This window comes from Elephantulus edwardii, unplaced genomic scaffold (genome assembly GCF_000299155.1).
Source record: "Elephantulus edwardii isolate Elephantulus edwardi_28Jun2011 unplaced genomic scaffold, EleEdw1.0 scaffold00475, whole genome shotgun sequence".
Classification (NCBI taxonomy): domain Eukaryota; kingdom Metazoa; phylum Chordata; class Mammalia; order Macroscelidea; family Macroscelididae; genus Elephantulus; species Elephantulus edwardii.
The window spans coordinates 322158-341534 of NW_006400225.1; the positions used below are offsets into that span (position 1 = coordinate 322158).

A 19377-nucleotide genomic window follows, 5' to 3' on the forward strand; every position below is an offset into this window, starting at 1 on the left:
CATCCAGGGCAGCGTCTGTTTGTTGAAATAAATCAATCGGTATGCTGTCAACTCCTGGAGCCTTGTTTTTTGCCAATTCCTTCAGAGCAACTGAACTTCCTCCTTCTTCACCATAGGCTCTTGCTCATATGTTATTTCATAAAATTCCTCTGTGTCAGCCAATTCCTTCAGCTACAGTGACTATACTCCTTCCATCTTCTTTTGCTACTTCCTAGATCATTCAACATTCTACCCAAACTGTCCTTAAGTATTGCCACTCGTAGCTTGAATTTGTTTTTCAGCTCCTTCAGCTTAAGAATCACTGAGCGAGTCCGGCCCTTTTGATTTTCTGACTCCAGCTCTGTGCACATTTCATTATGGTGTATCTTGCTTTGTCGTCCCGAGCTGCCTTTTGAAATTTTCTGTTCAGCTCTTTGATTTCTTGGTTTCTTCCTTTAGCTTTGGCTTCTCGGCGTTCTAATGTAATGCTCAAAGTCTCATCTGACATCCATCTTGGTCTTTTCTTCTTCTTCAGCCTTTGTAATGATCTTCTGCATTCTTCATGGATGATTTTCTTGATATCCTCCCAAAGCTCATTTGGTCTATGCTCATTGGTGCTCAAGGCCTCAAACCTGTTCCTGAGATGGTTTTGAAATTCGAGTGGGGAAGACTTAAGGTCAAATCTTGGTTCCTGTGGACTTAATTTTCCTTAACTTCAGCTTGAATCTGCATATGAGTAGTTGGAGGTCTGTCCCACAATCAGCACCTGGCATGGTTTTCACTGCTGATATTGAGCTGCTCCAGCAAATCTTTCCACAAATGTAATCAATTTGATTCCTATGCATACCAATACTGAGTTTTACTCCAGACTTGACCCTGAACCCAGTTCCAGAGACAAAAAGGAAATATAACTGCCAGCTAAGGAAGCAAAAGAAGATGGAGCTTCAGGGTTCAGTCAGCCATCCCTACTGGATCCACCTTGGAAAACACTTTGCAGTACAGAGGGTAGTAAATACCAGGAAAATATTTTCTAAAAGAACAAGAAGGCAAGTGGATTTAACCCAGAACTATGAGTAAGGTAATAAAAGTGTGCTCCCTTTCCCCCTTAACATCAATGCCCTGGTTCAGCATGAAGAAGTCAGAGAGTCTGAGCCCATTCCCAAATGAGAAACCCACAAGTGAGTAAGACAGTTTGTTTAATCACCATTGGACTATGCTTACCATTGCCCTGTATCGTCTGATCCCCACTGGATCTTTTTCATTTCCTTCACCTACTCCCCCTACCCACCAAATTGTGCAGCCCTGTAACTGCATCCCTGCAATTTCATCCCTGCCCATCCTCACCCTTCAGGCCCCAACCCACAACTCCTTTTATCCCCATACATGTTTTTCACAATTAAAAAAAAATAAAAAGCCAATCATACTCTTAAAATTATTTGTATAAATGAAAAGGGGGAATAAGAGATATGACTGTTCTAAATACACAGAAGAATCTTTTACTTAGAATACTACTCTAAATTTTTTAAATTTATGGGATACTCAAAGATTTACACCAGCAGAAAGACATGTAGAAGGGCAGCAAGAAATCATAAAGGATTCTAAGTCAGTTTTATATAAAACGTTGGATGGAAATTGGGATAATGGGGTATTGAAGGTCTCAGGGAGAGGCTATGCACTAATAGAAGGAAAAAATGGAGAGATATGGGTGCCAGCTAAACATTTAAAAATATAGATGGCCAAGAGAGACCCGAATGAAGAGTTCCTGAAAGAGCTCCATAACCTCTCTACTAAACGCACTTTTCTGATGAGCACACATCAAGCTTCTTCCCCAAGTTGGGGGCAAGTAAAGAAGTTGACCCAAGAACTGAAAACGTTTTGACGACAACAAGTCTCTCAATCCTGCCAATTTGTTCCTGGCTATGATGGCTGTCATAAATTGCCAGGTGGGGAATGCTAATTATACTAATTGGGCTTATATTCCTAATCCTCCTGTTTTGCAAGGGGTTTCTTGGGAGGATCCTGAAATTCTTGTGTATACTAATGAAAACTTTTGGATGCCTAGCCCCTATGTGGATCGTTCATTAGATTTTTTTATTTAAGTCCTGTAATTAATTATACTATTGGGGTAGATGGAATACCTATATGTTTTGGAAATGATAATCATTGCTTTAATACTTCTCATGAAGCTTGGGGATTGATCTATAATCACTCTCATATTTCTAGTGCTACTATGATTCTGCTCGCGTGTGCCTTATTTTTTGCCATTTCCTTCAAAGCAGCCTGAACTTCTTCTTTCATCACCATAGGCTCTTGCTCATATGTTGTTTCATGAAATTCTTCTGTGTCTTCCAATTTCTTTCGATACAGTGACTCAGTATATTCTTTCCATCTTCTTTTAATACTTCCTGGATCATTTAACATTCTGCCAAAAGCATCCTTGATTATAGCAACTCGAGGTTTGAATTTGTTCTTCAGTTCCTTGAGCTTAAGATATGCTGAGCGAGTTCGGCCCTTTTGATTTTCTGACTCCAACTCCTTGCACATTTCATTGTAATATTTTGCTTTGTCATCCCGTGCTGCCTTTTGAAATCTTCTATTCAACTCTTTAGTATCTTGAATTCTTCCCTGTGCTTTGGCTTCTCTGCGCTCCAGTGCAATTTGTTTTCTACAAAACTTGTATTAACTCTTCAGTAGATAAAATTATAACTAATGAGTCTTTTAAGTATTTATGTTGTTCAAGCAAAAAGCAAAAAGTGGCTACCTGTCAAATTTGAACAACCATGGAGTGACTCCTAGGAATGATAAGAATATGGAATGCTCTTCAAGCCTTGAATCATTGAGTCAAATGAGTTGTCGGTGTCATCATTGTTACAATGTTTTGACTAGCTGCAACTGCATCTACTGCAGTGGTTGCTGGGACTGCACTACAACAGAATATTCAGGCTGCTGACTTTGTGAGGCAATGGCATACTGACTCTCATGAACTATGGATACAACAACAACAGTTAGATCAACAGCTCACAGAAGATATCCAACATTTGCAAGAAACTGTGCTATGGTTGGGGAATCAGATTTCTGTATTGTCCACTCAAGTAATGTTAAAATGTGACTGGAATTCTTCTCATTTTTGTATCACTCCTGTAAAATTTAATGTCTCTGAGGAATGGGATAATGTGAAAAATCATATTATTGGAGATAAGAATTGAACTTTAAAACCTGTATACCCTTGAACACAAAATCACTAGTACATTTGAAAAGAATTTACCTACCTTAGAGGATGACCAAATTTGGTCAGTGTTGGTCCAAAATTTAAGTAATTTAGACCCTATTGAAAAGTTCAAAGCCATTTTTGCAACTTTGGGAAGTAACAGTATCGGAATAATAATATTGTGCTCTATTCTCTTGATCGTCTTCCTCCAACGGAGAAGACAGAAAGTAATAGAGGAAAGACAGCTTGCCGTGCACAGCTTTGTAAAAGAAAAAAGGGGGAGATAAAGGAGCCAAAAGGGTTAATAAAGAAACAGTCTGAACACAGATGTCTCTTTGGCCTTCTTCAGTCTGGATGGGAAGTGGGAGAGCAATCTGTCCTTGAGTCTGCAAACAGATGGGGACCTTGGACACTTGCACACGAGGTCCAAGAATATTCCCCTTTCCAAGGCATTGTCTTATTCCTTCTTATAAACAGAGATATGGAATCAAGAAAGATTCTGTGAGAATATTCTGTGCTAAGCAAGTCTAAACAAGTCTAGTTTCTGGTAAATAAGTTTTCCCCAAACCACGAGTGTCTGCATGTAGACTGGTTTTGGATGATTATAAAATAATAAATGAGGCAGACCTGGGGGTCTGCAGTTCTTGTCCCGTGTGTGTGAGTGCTTTTCTTTGCTGAAGTCCTGTCTTGTCTTCTGTGTATGTCTGTCTCTTTATGTTAATTTCTTTCAGGAAAAAGGGTTGCAGATTGCAACCTTTCTTAAGTGTGTTTTCATTGTCATTTGTTTCAAGAAACTTTTTTAATTTCATTTTTAATTTCTTTTATTACCCACTCATGTTCAAGCAAGGTGTTTTTCAGCTTCCAAAAGTAGGGTTTTTTTTTTTTCTCCTTTATCCTCTTGTTATTAATTTCTAATTTTGTAGGATTGTGGTCAGAGAAGATGTTTTTAATTATTTCTATGTTTTTTAATTTATTGATGTTTGCCTTATGTCTTAAAATGTGATCTATTCTGGAGAACGTTCCATGCACATTGGAGAAGCTATACTGTGCCTTTTTGGGGGTGCTTTAGCCTATAAATATCTATGAGATTGAGTCAGTTTATGGTGTCGTTTAATTCTTCAGCACCTTTGTTGAGTTTCTTTCTGGAAGTTATGTCTTTTCTTGAGAATGGTGTATTGAAGTCTCCAACAACTATATATACTATAGTACTATATAGTATACTATTTCCTACACCATAGAGAGATTAGTTGCCCTAGTGGACAGAAAGTCATACTCCAAAGCCAAAGGTGAGTGACTCTACTCAGCAGCCCTCAGGCCTGCCTTTAATTGTTTTTGGTGAAATATTCTTCTAGGTTGTCGAACCATGGTATGTCTACTTGCTGTACAGAGGTAACTCGTGGTTGCTGTGAAGACGAACACTGTGATACTAATGAGTCAAATGCGAGAATGGTTACCCATAATGGACAGTGTTTGGTGGAGCTCATTGGTTAAAACAAGCTTGGAAGCAGGAGTGGCATCCACTTCCGTAATAGCTTGCCTCTGGAAACCCTATGAACCTGGAGAAAGGGTGAAAGTTATACAAGTGTCCAGGTCTTTGGTTCACAGGGTCACTGTAAGTTGCCTACAACTCAACGGCACTTAACAACAACAACATATTTATTATTATGTCCTCTTATTCCATTGATACTTTAATCATTATGCAGTGACCTTCCTTGTCTTCTGTGATGGTTTTTGCATTGAAATTTGTTTTATCAGAGATTAATATCACTACACCTGCTTTTTTTTTGGTTGCCATTTTCTTAGTATATTCCCCCCCCCTTTTTTTAAAACAGTCCCTCCGTAAGGACTATCTACTTAGCTTTGTATCCAAAGACAAAATCTGTAGGTGAAAGGAGTTAGCCTTGGTTACAGACTGGTTCATTTCAGGGTCGAAAATATGGAACGCTTCACGAATTTGCATGTCATCCTTGCGCAGGGGCCATGCTAATCTTCTCTGTATCGTTCCAATTTTAGTATATGTGCTGCCGAAGCGAGCACCTATTTTTATTTTTAGTCTATCTTTTCTAATGTGTCTCTTCTAGTCAGCATATTGATGGGTTTTGGTTTTTTTAATCCAATCTGCTACTCTTTTCCTCTTCAATGATACATTTAACCCATTTGCATTCAGTGTGGTTTCACTGCTATCATTTTGTTGAGTTCTTTTTGGTGGTGTTGCTAGTTACTCTGGTCCATCCTGCTTTCTGTGGCACCTCTGTAAGAAGGACATCTCTAAGTGTTTCCTGCAATGCTGACTTTGTTTTTACAAACTCCCTTAGATTCTGTTTTTCTGGGAATATCTTGATCTTTCCTTCATATTTGATGGACAGTTTCACTGGATACAGCATTCTTGGTTGACAATTGTGTTCTTTGAGTGTTCCATATATGTTATTCCATTGTCTTCTTGCTCACATGGTTTCCACTGAGAAATCCACAGTCAATCTTATTTGCTCTCCCTTATAGGTCTTTGTTTCCCCCTCACTGCTTTCAGAATTCTCTCCTTATCTTTGGTTCTGGCAAATTTGACTATGTTTTAGTGGGTTTTTTTTTTGGGGGGGGGTCTATTCTATATGGTGTTCTCTCAGCTTCTTGAATATATATTCCCCTCATTCTTCATTATGCTTGGAAAGTTTTCTTCTAATAATTCTTCCACAACTTTTTTGGTGTCTTTAGTTGCTTCTTCTTGATCTGGGATTTCAATGATGTGCATGTTAGTTCTCTTGATGGTGTTCCACATTTTTCTTTGGTTTTCTTCTTTTCCTTCCTTTTTGATTCTGCTTTTTGCTCTAGCAGATCAGTGGTGACAATTCTATCTTCTATTTCTCTGGTTCTGTGTTCCATTTCTTCAGCCCTGTTCATGTGTCCCTCCATCATGTTGATAGCATCTGAAACATTTTTGCTCATATTTTGGATCATGGTTTCTTGTTTTCCAGAGCCTCTAGTTCCTTCTTTATTTTATCTGCATTGTTTTTTAAAACTTCTCCTGGTTTTTGCTTGCAGTGTCCTTGTAAATCTTCAAATTTGTCTTTCGCCCACTGAAAACATTCAATTATTGTTCTTTTAAATTCAGTGTCAGAAAGTTTCATCCAATTTTCTGGCTACAGGAAATCCCTTGATATTGTGTGTGTGTGTGTTTTTTGGGGTGTGTGTGACATCTTGCTTTGGGCTTGCGTAGGGGGTGAGGTAGCCTGCTTCCTACGTGACATTACTGTGATAGAGTTTTTCCTGTCTGAGGCGATAATAGGTTCTTCATCTGAAGTTACTTCTCCAGAAGAGGGTGGGGCAGCTACCCTGCCTGGGTTTCTCTCTGTCTTCTGACCCAAGGTAAGATATGCTTCAGTTTGGTCAAGAAAAGGCCTGTAGAAGCAGCCTCCTCATCAGACAACTGTCACCACTAGGGTTGCCCAGTGTGCTCTGGGCTAAAGGCAGTTGGCAGACTGGATGTAAGGAGACACAAGATGGAGCATGGAGACCTGATTGGAAAACCAGGAAGCCTTGGTTTTCCCTTCAAGAGCAATCTCCAGCTGTTCTGTTCCCTTCGGATTGAGCTTAAGGTGCCCCATGTGATCCATATAAACAGCAGTGACCCCCCACAAAGTACCTTAATCAAGTTCCAGTATTGCTCCTCGGTGCATTGCTCCCCAGTACATCACTCCCTGTTGTGTTGCTCCCAGTGCAGGTGTGTCATGAGCTCTATCCAAAGACTCTTAAGCCATCTCATTGCTGTTGAAGAGGAACTGAGTTATGACTGATCTTCCAGTGGGCTTTCAGGAGTCTGTGAATCACATAGGAGAAGACAGAGGAATGGCCTACTAGTGGATTCGAACCATTGGAGAAGTGCGACCTTAGGTTAGTAGCACCAATACCTAGACATTTGTGTCCCATTGAAACACATTGACTTATACCTGACCCTCCAGTGGCTTTTTAGAATGGAGACTGCACAGGAACAGGATGCCCATCTCTCTCCCTGTCCACTAGACCATCACAAACTCAAACTATAGGGCTGTGCCAGCATAAACCCAAAAGCACCTCATGGCAACAGATTTGGAACCAACCCCCAGCTTCCAAGACCCTTGTCTTAGATAGTATTATCTAATTTTTCCCACTCAGTAGATTTTCTTTTCACTCATTTGGAAAAGATTTTTTATGCTAACAGGGATTTAATATTTAGAAAGTCCCATTTATCAGTTTTATCCTCTCCAGATTTAGTATTTCTGGCTATATTTGACAGTCTCTTTATACCATAAACTAGGCTGTCTACACTTGATGCCAAATTGTTTTTTATGAACTTTATGGTTTTGAGTTTTACTCCTAGGTCTTGATCCACCTTGAGTTACGTTTGTTTATAGTGTGAGATGTGGCTCCTGTTCCAGCTTTCTGCAGGTAGCAGCAGTCTTGTTTTGCCAGCACCATTTGTTGAAGTGGTTGTGATTTCCCCATTTGATAGGATTTTGTTAAAGATTTTTGTTAAAGAGCTATATTCATGAGCGGTATTGGTTTTTATTTTTTTCCTTGGTTTGCCTCAGAAACCGTCTGAACCTGGAGAAAGGATAAAAGTCACGCATGCAAGTGTTGAGAACTTTCGTTCATAGGGTCACCTATGAGTCGCCTACGACTCAATGGCACTTAACAACACAGAGAGAGACCAGTTGGCCTAGGGACAGAAAGTGATGCTACCAAGCCAAAGGTGGGTGACTCTAATCTGTGGCCCTTGGGTCTGTTTTAAATTATTGTTGGTCAAACATTCTTCTAGGTTGTATAGCCCTGGTGTGTCCACTTGCCATGCAGAGGTAACTTGTGGTTGCTGCGAAGCTGAACACTGTGACACTGATGTGTCAAATGCGATAACGGTTACCCATGGTGCACAGTGTTTGTTGGCACTTGGTTAAAACAAGCTTGGAAGCAGGAGTGGCATCCACTTCCATAAACAGCTTGCTTCGGGAAACCCTATGAACCTGGAGAAAGGAGGAAAGTCATGCACGCAAGTGTCAAGGACTTTTGTTCACAGGGTAGCTATGAACTGCCTACACTTGACGGCTTTTAACAACAACAATTTGCCTGGTTTTAGTATTCAGATTATGCTTGCCTCATAGAATGAGTCTATGAGTTTTCCTTCTTTTTTATCTTTTTAAAGTACTTTAAGTGGATTGGTGATAGAACCTCTCTGAATGTTCGGTAGAATTCAGCCATGAAGCCATCTGATCCAGGACTTTATTTATGGTGATATCTTTTTATGACCTGTTCAATGTCTTCTTTTGTGACAGGTCTGTCCTACATCTGTCGGTCAGTTTGGGTGGGGCATGAATTTTAAGGAATTTGTCTTTTTCCTCTAGGTTGTCTTCATCCAATTTTATTGCCATTTTCTGTATTTTACCAATCACTAAATTTTTATTGAACTTCTTTATACATGCTTATAAGAATTCCCTGTATTAACTACTACACAGATAGTGGCTTAGAACCCTCTAGATCTTATGGTTTCTTATTTGGAAGTTGCTTTTTATCTCTCTCTGTAAAAGTTTTTCAGTTTTAATTTAAACCAGCCTCAGTCATTTTTGTGTGGTAACATTTTTCAGTATCAAAAGTAGGGATAAAAAAAAGTAGGGATGTGAACATACACTGGTACAAGTAAAATACTGCCCAAATCCTGTGGTGTTTCACTCTTGATTTTGTGACTCAGAGAAAACGGAAAGTAGTACTTTATTTGGGTTTTTGTCTCTGAAGTAAATAAGAATAATGTTCTACTTTTATTTTTAGTGTACATTTAGAATTTCTTTCTTTATTTGGCACAAAAGTCCAAGAATAAAGAGTTCCTCTCCGGGATTCCTTCTTGTTACCTGAGTGTTTTGGTTCTACAATATGCTCATTTAAACTTACTGGAATAGCAGTACTAAAAACAATTAAGAGCATTAGGGTCACTGAGGATTCATTTGAGTCTATGAAATTAATTTTCTTCTCAGTAAATCTGAACAGGAGGGTCCTTGAATGAAGACATTTTAGGAGACATTTTGTTGTTATTGACTACCTTTGAATGGATTATGATTCACAGTGACCCTATGAACAAAAAGCATGAAGCCTTTTTATAACTATTGACATTTATTAAAGTTCATAGAGTTTCCAGAGGCATGTTGTTTAGGAAGTGGATGCCACTCCTTCTTCCAAAGAGACATTAAGAAAACAAAATTGTTTCCTGAAGTTAACAAAACTAAAGAGGAATTGCAAAGCCCTATTCCTACTCCATTTGCCTTTTCAAATCAATCTGTGTATGAACGCTGATGTACTTTCCAATTAAAGTCACTAAAACATTTAAAATAAGAGATTAGTTCTTTTACTGGCAGAATGAATTGATCAAAATAAATGAAACCAAATAGTTAATTGTAGGATCAACTTTTTTCTATGAATTTTATTTGACTCTGGAAAAAGTTTCAACTTACTCCCTCACCTTTTAAAATTTTTTATTTGTTTGCATACAAAATTCATATACATTGTTTTTCGTTCATGTACAATGTGCTTCACACATCCCTTCATTTGCATTCATATGAACATTCCTATATTGTGTTTTATAAAATTAATCGCCATTGATCTATGCCTATTACTATCTCGTCTTTTCAAGTCCTCATGGGATCTTTCCTAAGCACTTCATCTCCTCCCTCCATCCACCAAACTCTGCCATACCTGTGATTAACCCCTTCCCACACTCTACCTCTCTGCTCCTCTCTCCTTCCCCCTTTGGACTTTATTACACACATCTTATGAGTGGTCCTTCTATTTTTACAATAATAGTCTTACGCAGTATTTGTTTTTTTGAGACTGAGTTTTGTCCCTTAGCTCTCTATATTATCTCATGTTATACAGTAGTTTACAAAATACTATTAAGTATTCTCTGCTCCTCAGTGCAGAGATTATGCCATTATGTGAATGTACCACAATTTCTTAATATATTCATTTGTTGAGGGACATTTTGACTGTTGCCATTTTCTTGCTATTGTGAATAAGGCTGCTATCAACATGGGTGTACAAATCTCCATTTGTATCTCACTTCATTTTAACTCTGCATGTGTTATTATCAGTGAAAAGAATTCCATGAAACAACATATGATCAAGAGGCAGCGGTGATGAAGGTTTCAAGCTGCTCTGAAAGAACTGGCAAAAAACAAAGCCCCAGGAATTGAGAGTTGCATAAGAGAGTTGGACAATGACTAGGGAGAATAGAAGGAGAATTGATGCCTTTGAGCTTTGGTGCTGGAGAAAGAGTACTGAATGTACCATGGACTGCCAAGAAAACAGATTCATCCTGGATAGGGTTACACCAGGCTGCTCTTTGGAGGGAAGGATTCTGAAGCTTCCTCTAACATACTTTGGACATGTTGCAAGGATAGAACAGTTTTGGAGAGGGACATTATGCTTGGGAGGGTGGAGGGACCGCGCAGGGGAGGAAGACCCTCTGTGAGATGGATTGATCAGTGACTGGGATAATGGGGGTGGATGTGTCAGAGACAGTGAGATTGGCACAAGATAGAGCAGGGTTGTTGTACATAGATAGGGTCACTGTGAGTTGCAGGCGACTCAACAGCACATAACAAAACAACAACAACATCATACAAATTGAATAGATATGGGGAAAGGATACACTCTGATTCATACCTTTCTTCATTTTAAGTTATGTAGTGGTCTCTTGCTAGTTCACACAAAAGCCTCTTTGTGTCGGAATAGGTTTCACGTAAGCACAATGGAGTGTTCTAGGATTCCCATTCTCAATGTTAGCCAATTTGTTATGATCTACACAGTCAAATGCCTTTGCATAGCCAATAAAACATAAATAGACATTTTTCTGGTATTTTCTGCTCTCACAGGATCCATCTAACATCAACAACGATGCCTCTTCTAAACCCAGCTTGAACTTCTGGCAATTCCGTCAGTGTACTGTTCTAGTTGATTTTTGGAAGATCTTCAACAATATTTTGTTTCAATGTGATATGACTGATGTTATTGTTGTGTACCATAGAGTCAAAACGGACCCTTCGTTGACCCTCCTGCATGGTTTCAGAGGCTTGGAAGAAGATTGCCCATCCTTCTCCTGTGGAGCAGCTGGTGACCTCGAACTGTGTGCCTTTGGGATTTCAGTGCATCTTCTTGCCTCTAGGCTGCCAGAGCTCCCTGATATGAATGGTATCATTCTATGTCTACATTCTGCTGAGTCACCTTTCTTGGGAATGGGAACAAATATGAATCTCTTCCATTGTGTCAGCCATCCTCCAAATTTCCTGGCATAGACTGGTGAGCATATCCAGAGCTGTGTCTGTTAGTTCAAACATGTCAACTGGTACACTATCGATTTTTGGGCTCTTATTTTTTGTCAATACCTTCAGCACAGCTTGAACGTCTTCCTTCATTATGATTGGCTATTGATAACATATTTCCTGAAACATGTAAAAATCAGCTAATTCTTTTTGGTATATTCTTTCCATGTTCTTTTGATGCTTCCTAGATTATTCAAGATGTTGCCAATAGCATCCTTCAGTCTTCCAACTCAAAGCTTGCATTTGATGTTCAGTTCTTTCAGCTTGGAAAATGTTGAGAGAGTTTTTGCTTTTTTACTCTCCACTTACAGCTTTATACAGTTCCCTGAAAATTCCATTATAATACTTTACTTTGTCTTCTTGTTTGTTTGGTTTATAAATTTTTCAAAGTTGGTTTTCATATAATAGTTTTTTTTACATTATGTTTCACTCATATACATTGTGTTTCATACAATCGTTCATATACATTCTATCTTACATTATTTTTTATTGGTTTGCTTACAAAGTTTATATACATTGTGTATCACACTATTCTTCATTCACATTGTGTTTCATACAATCATTCTCATGCTTTATGGTATTATTAATTTTAATGAAAAATTACATAAGACTTTGGATTTCCACTCATTCATTGTTGCACTTTTCTCCCTGTACCCCTCCCCACCCCAGTTCACTCTTCTCTTTGAAAAGTAAAAGAAAAATTCTTTCATTGTTATACAAACCCTTCCCCAGGTCCACTCCATTATGCAGCCTTCATTCTGAACTCCTTTCATGACAAAACTACCTAATAACATATCCCTTTTAAACAGTTTTCTCCCTCATCTGTTTCAATGGAGTATACATTATTTAATCCCATCTTTCTCAGTCTCCTCTCAACCCCTATGTCAGTCCCGTTCTAGAATAGTGGCACTATGCAGTATTTGTCCTTTTGTGACTGAGATATTTCACTCAGCATAATGTCCTCCATGGTCACCCATTTTGAATAATATTGCATCAGTTCCTTGTTTTTCAATGCAGCGTAGTATTCCATTGTGTGAATATACCATAGCTTCTCTATCCATTCGTTTTGATGGGTACTTACATTGTTTCCAACTCTTCGCTACTGTGAACAAAGCCACAATAAACATGGGTGTGCATATATCTGCTTGGGTGGCAGTTATGGTTTCTTTGGGGTATATTTCCAGTAGGGGAATTGCTGGGTCAAACGGTATTTCTATTTGCAACTTTTTGAGAAAGCGCCATAGTTTTCTCATTGAATCTTTACGGTTTTCTAAATATACTATGACATCATTTACATATGTTTTTGTTATTTGCCATAGAGTCGCTTGCAACTCATAGCAACCCTATGTACAAGAGCATGCTGCTCTATCCTGTACCAACATTGCCGTCTCCAACACACTCATCCCCACCACCCCAATCACAGACTCAATCCATCTCATTGAGGGTCTTCCTCTCCTGCGCCGTCCCTCCACTCTCCCAAATATGATGTCCCTCTCCAAGGACCAGTCCCTCCTTGTAACATGTCCCAAGTACATCAGATGAAGCTTCAGAATCCTTACCTCCAAGGAGCAGTCCCACTCCTGCCTCTCCAGGACAAACCTGTTTGTTCTCCTAGCAGTCTGTGGTATATTTAACATTCTTCTCCAGCACCACAGCTCAAAGGTATCAATTCTCTTTCTATCATCCCTATTCACGGTTCAGCTCTCCGATGCATAGCATGGAATTGTGATGACTATAGCCCATATCAGGTGCCCCTTAGTCTCCAGCCTGACATCATTGCTCTTCAGTACTCTTGAGAGGCCCCTGACAGCTGACTTTCCCAATGCAATTTGTCTCTTGATTTCCTGGCTACTGGTACCAAGAGTGTTGACTCTTGTAAACTAAAGTAAGTAAAGTAAGTAAGTAAACTAAAACTGTTAACTATCTCAATCTCTTCACTATCCATACTGATGCTGCCAGTTGGCCCAGTAGTGAGAATCTTTGTTTCTTGATGGTGAGGTTTAATACATATTGAAGGCTGCAGTCCTTGACCTTCTGCAGCAAGTGCTTCAGGGCCTCCTCAGTTTCAGCAAGCAGGGTTATGTCATCTGCATAACGCAGGTTGTTGATGATTCTTCCACCAATCCTGATGCCACATTCCTCCTCATACAGCCCAGCATATCAGATGATCTCTTCTGCATACAGATTGAAAAGGTATGGAGACAAAATACATCCCTGATGGATCTCCTTCTTGATTTTGAACCATGTAGTGTCTTCTTGCTCTGTTCTGACAACTGCCTCTTGGTCCAAGTATAGGTTTCGCATAAGCACAATCAAATGTTCTGGGATTCCCATTTTTTCTCAGAGTTAGCCATAGCTTATTGTGGTCCACACAGTCAAAAGCCTTTGCACAGCCAATGAAGCACAGATAGACTTTCCTCTGATATCCTCTGCTTTCTGCCAAGATCCATCTTACATTAGCTATAATATCCCTAGTACCACGAGCTCTTCTAAATCCAGCCTGCACATCTGGAAGTTCTCTGTTGACATATTGCTCCAATCATTTTTGGATAATTTTCAGCAGAATCTTGCTTGCATGTGGTAGTAATGATATTGTTCAATAATTTTCACACTCTGTTGGGTCACCTTTCTTTGGAATGGGAACAAATATTGATCTTTTCCAGTGATTTGGCCAGCTGGCTGCCTTCTAGATTTCTTGGCACAACTTAGTGAGCACATCCAGGGCAGTATCTGTTTGTTGTAATATGTCAATTGGTATGCTGTCAACTCCTGGCACCTTCCTTTTTGCCAATTCCTTCAGAGCAAGTTGAACTTCCTCCTTCATAACCACAGGCTCTAGAGATAGCCAATTTGAATGCCTCTTATTTCCCTGTCTTTTTGCTCTAAGACTTACAATAAAATATTAATTGCTTTTTTGGTGAAATTTCACTGAGTTTTTAATCAAGAAGTAGTGTTGGATTTTCTTGAAAGCCTTTTCTATATCAATTGATATGATCAGATAGGTCTTGTTTTTTGCTTTGTTACAGTGATTCACTATGTTTATTGTTTTTCTTACACTGGATCATCCTTGAATGTTGTTTTTGTTGTTGTTAGGTGCCACTGAGTCAAGCACAACTCATAGTGATCCTATGAACAAAGGATCTGAACCTAGTCCTGTCCTGTGCCATCCTCACACTTCCTGACACACGAGAGCCCATTACAGAAGTCACCTTGTCAATTCACCTGGTTCAGGGTCATCCTCTCCTTCGCTGAGCCTTTACCCTTCCCAACATCATGTCCCTCTCCAAGGAACAGCACCTCCTAGCAATATGTCCAAACTATGAGAGGCGAAGCCTCATCATACTTGCCTCCAAAGAGCACTCCTGCTGCTACCTCTCCAAGACATATCAATTTGTTTTCTTGGCCATCCATTGGATGTTCAGTGCTGGGGAAGGCCATTTGGACATGCCTAAACTGTGTTAGCATTAAGTGTAAGCTGATTTACTGTATCTGATCTTGTTTACAATCAGCTTTGTGGCGAAGCCTCTTTTGGGCAAACAGGATCTGGTGGGCAGGCCTTAATATTTAAAAATCGGGCCTGCTATTGATATGTTTAGAAAGAACATTGTTCTAGGTAGTGCAGCACTTGTCTGGCAGTTTGCTGTACTGAGATTACTTGGGGTTGCTATGATACTTAAATCTTTTGCCACTGGTGTGTCAAATTCCAAAAGGGTTTCCCACTGTGGATGGGTTTTGGCGGAGCTCTCTGATTAAAACAAACTAGGAAGCAGAAGTGACATCCACTTCCTAAACAACCTGCCTCCAGAAACTCTATGAACTTTGACAAATGTCGATAGTTATAGAAAGGCTTCAGGCCTTTTGTTCATAGTGTTGCTATGAGTCATGCTCAACTCTAAGGCAATGAACAACAACAATAGGAAGCAGGATGAGCCATCTACTTCCTAAAGAAAAAGCTTTTGAAAACCCTATCAACATTAAATAAGAGGATAGTTAAAGTAGTATAATGGTAGAGCCCAGACTGGAAGTCAGTTGAAACAAGCAAAATCAATAACAATTATAGTTTAACAATTAGTACATGGAATGTTCATACCTTGAATACTGGAAAACTGGATATTGTTAAAAATAAAATGGAATGCCCTACAATCAGGAGAGGATAAAACAGATGAATGGACCTTCTAAGAATCAAATCCCTATGCACATCCAAAACTTCTCCAACAGGGTAAAAAGGGAAGCCACAGACTGGGAAAAAATATCTGGTAATGACATGTCTGATAAGGGACTTATAGCTAGAATTTATAGAATACTCGAGTGCCACAACAAGATAAAGTTAACCAAATTGCAAAATGGGCACAGGATATGAACAGAAAGTTCTGCAAAGAAGACATTCAAGGACACTACCTCTAACATGGCAGTCAGCTGTTTTCTTGGTCTTCAGAATCAAGGCCCATCAATCACCATGCTCTGAGACACTGGTCTACATTAACCATAGACAGCAGCACAATGGCCACCATGAAGAAAAAAAAAACTGCAAACACTCGTGGCTGCAACCATCACACCAATGACGATGATGGAGAACAGAGAGGTCAACTTACCAGTAACTGGTCAATATGTGGACTATCTTGTGGAAGAACAAGGAGTGAAGAACATTTTTGTGAATGGCACAACGGGAGAAGGCCTATCCTTGAGCATCTCAGAGCATCACCAGATTGCAGAAGAATCAGTGACAAAGGGAAGAACAAGCTGGATCACATGTGGGAACAATAAGTTTGAAACAGTCACAAGATCTGGCCAAACATGCAGCTGACATAGGAGCTGATGGCACTGCTGTCATTGCATCTTTTTTTTAAAATTTTATTGGGAAAAACATATTGGGGGTACAAGGAGGTGAGGGTTGAGGGCACAAAGGTGAGGATAGGCAGGGATAAAAATTGCAGTGGTGCAGTTGCAGAGCTGCACAATTTGGTTGGTGGGGGAAGCAGGTGAAGGAAATGAAAAGGATCCAGTGGGGACCAGATGCTACAGGGGAATAGTAAGCATATTCCAATAGCGATTAAACCAACTGGCTTATTGATTTGGGAACTGGATGCAGACTCTGGCTTCTTCATGCTGAACAGGGGCATTGATGTGAAGGGGGAAAGGGAGGACACTTTATCACCTTACTGGTGGTCTTGGGTTAAAGCTGCTTGCCTTCTTGTTCTGTCAGAAGATATTTTCCTGTCATTTGCTCCCCTCTGGACTGCAAAGTGTTTTCCCAGGTGGGTCCAGTGGGGATGGCTGGTTGAACCCAGAGGCTCCATCCTCCTTTGCTTCCTTAGCTGTCAACTGTATTTCCTTTTTGTCACTGGCACTGGGTTCAGGGTGAGGTCTGGAGTAAAACTCAGTGTTAAGGTTACCTATAGGAAAGGGAGCAAACCTAGAGAGAACAAACTTGTGAGTTACAAATAGAAGGGCTTTGGCGGTATTACTTTCAGGTTTACTGGGGGAGAGGGTGGTGTAAAGTAGCCTAGATAAAATTCTCTGGATGCTGTCCCTGGCCACATAGTCTTCGGTCAGGTGAGGGGTCCAGACTGAGGTGGGGGCAATTGGAGGGGGGGTGTACCAGCCAGTCCCTGGGGGGTGTTGTCCTCCTCAGGGCAGGCCATCTTCAGCCGCTGGCTAGGGGTGAGGCGTCACGGCCCTCTGCTCAGGGTGGGCCATCGTCGGCCCCCGGCTTGGGGTGGGCCGTTACGGCCCTCAGGGTGAGCCCCTCAATCCCCAGATTGTGCCATCTGACCCCTAGGTGGAAAAAAAATGCATCTTTTTTTAAAAAAAAAAACAACTGTGGAACAAAGAGGCCCTGATTAGTTTCCTAAAGGAAGTGGTGGCAGCTGCTCCTACACTGCCATTTTATTACTACCACATTCCTGTCTTGACTGGGGTAAAGATTTGTGCTGAAAAAAAATCACTGGATGGAATTCAAGATAAGATCCCCACCTTCCAAGAGCTGAAATTCAGTGACACAGATCTCTTAGACTTTGGGCAATGTGTTGATCAGAATCACCAGAGGCAGTTTGCATTCCTTTTTGGAGCAGATGAGCAACTGTTGGGTACTCTGGTGATGGGAGTGACTGGAGCAGTGGGCAGTACATATAAGTACTTGGGGAAGAAGACAAACCAGGTATTAGAAGCTTTTGAAAAGAAGGACTATTCCTCTGCTCTGAATGATCAATTTTGTATCCAGAGATTGATAAACTTTGTGATCAAATTGGGTTTTGGAGTGTTGCAGACCAAAGCCATCATGACTCGTCTCTGGGATTACAATGGGTCCAACCCAACTTCTGCTGCAGAAAGCCTCCTGGGAGTTTACTGACAATGCTGAAGCTAAACTGAAGTGCCTGGATTTCCTTCCTTTCAATGATTTAAAGGATAGAAATTTGGAAGCTTGTAGCTAGTCCGTCTTGATCAAATGCACACATTGAAAATGCAATCACTTCTTGGCCTTTTGGCTGAGATCAAGTTCTCAGTTTAGCACCTGATACATCCTCTATTAGAGGACAGTATTCAATGGATTTGGAGGATTAGCAGATAGAAGAGGAGCTTGCTCGGTCCACCCTAAACATCACCTGCAGCAGTATCTCCAGGAATGCTGTATGAACAAATATATATATGTGTGTGTGTATGTATGTATATATAAATATAAATAAATAAATAAATATAGATAGATAGACAGATAAAATGTACCTAGTAATCCACATAATATACTCATTTCTTGGGTTTTTTTTTAGATGAACTAAATTTTCTCCTACCAAATTAAATCACACTGTCAGTAAATCAATAATTACTTATAAAAAAAAAACAGAAAAAAAATTTCTTATCAAATACCTATTAAGATCCCATAATACATTTTATGAAAGGAGTAAAAACGCAAAAAGTATTTATGAGCCTTGGATAATTTGCAACAGTTTGCAAATGTTTTTGTAGAGAAATTTCTGCTTATATGGAGGTGATGGAAACAAGAGGAAAAATAAAACTGATTAAAATGTATTTATCTCCCTTGGGAGTTCTCATTATCTTAATTTGTTTCATAATCCTTTTCTGAAGCTTTCTAATTTTAAAGCATTATAACATACTTCAATTTTAATGAATATTAATTTAGAATCTTAAAAAAAGGAATACATTCAGATGTCAAACAAACAGGAAGAAATGTTCAGAATTCCTAGCTCTAAGAGAGATGCAAATCAAAACAACATCTCACCCCAGTAACAATAGCAAAATTCAAAGGAGCAGCAAACAACAAATGCTGGAAAGGTTGTGGAGAAACTGTAACCCTTATTCACTGTTAGTGGGAGTGGAAAATGATGCAACCACTACGGAAGGCATTATGGAGCTTTCTAAAAAAGCTGCAAATAGAAATACCATTTGACCCAGCAATTCCACTACTGGGAATATACCCTAAAGAAACCATAACAGCCACTCAAGCAGATATATGCACACCCGTTTATTGCTGCTTTGTTCACAAAAGCGAAGTGTTGGAAACAGCCCAAGTGCCCATCAACAAAGGAATGGATAGAAACACTGTGGCATATTCATACAATGGAATATTATGCTGCACTAAAAAACAAAGAACTCATGCTGAGTGAAATATCTCAGTCACAAAAAAGACATAATGCCACTGTTATAAAACAGGGATGATATGGGGGCTGGGGCAAACTAAGAAAAGAGAGGATAAACAATGTACATGGCATTGAAACAGACAAGTGAAAGAACTGTATAAAAGGAATATGTTGTTGTTGTTGTTATGTGCCGTCGAGTCGCCTGCGACTCATAGCGACCCTATGTACAACAGCCCTAAACTCCGCTCTGTCCTGTGCCAATCGC

The 19377-nt window shown here is 39.8% G+C and overlaps 1 pseudogene; it reads left to right on the forward strand.

Annotated features, from left to right (window-relative positions):
* LOC102858085 overlaps nucleotides 1-17869 on the forward strand; it is a 63555-nt pseudogene extending 45686 nt beyond the window's left edge.
* The last annotated feature ends 1508 nt before the right edge of the window (nucleotides 17870-19377 follow it).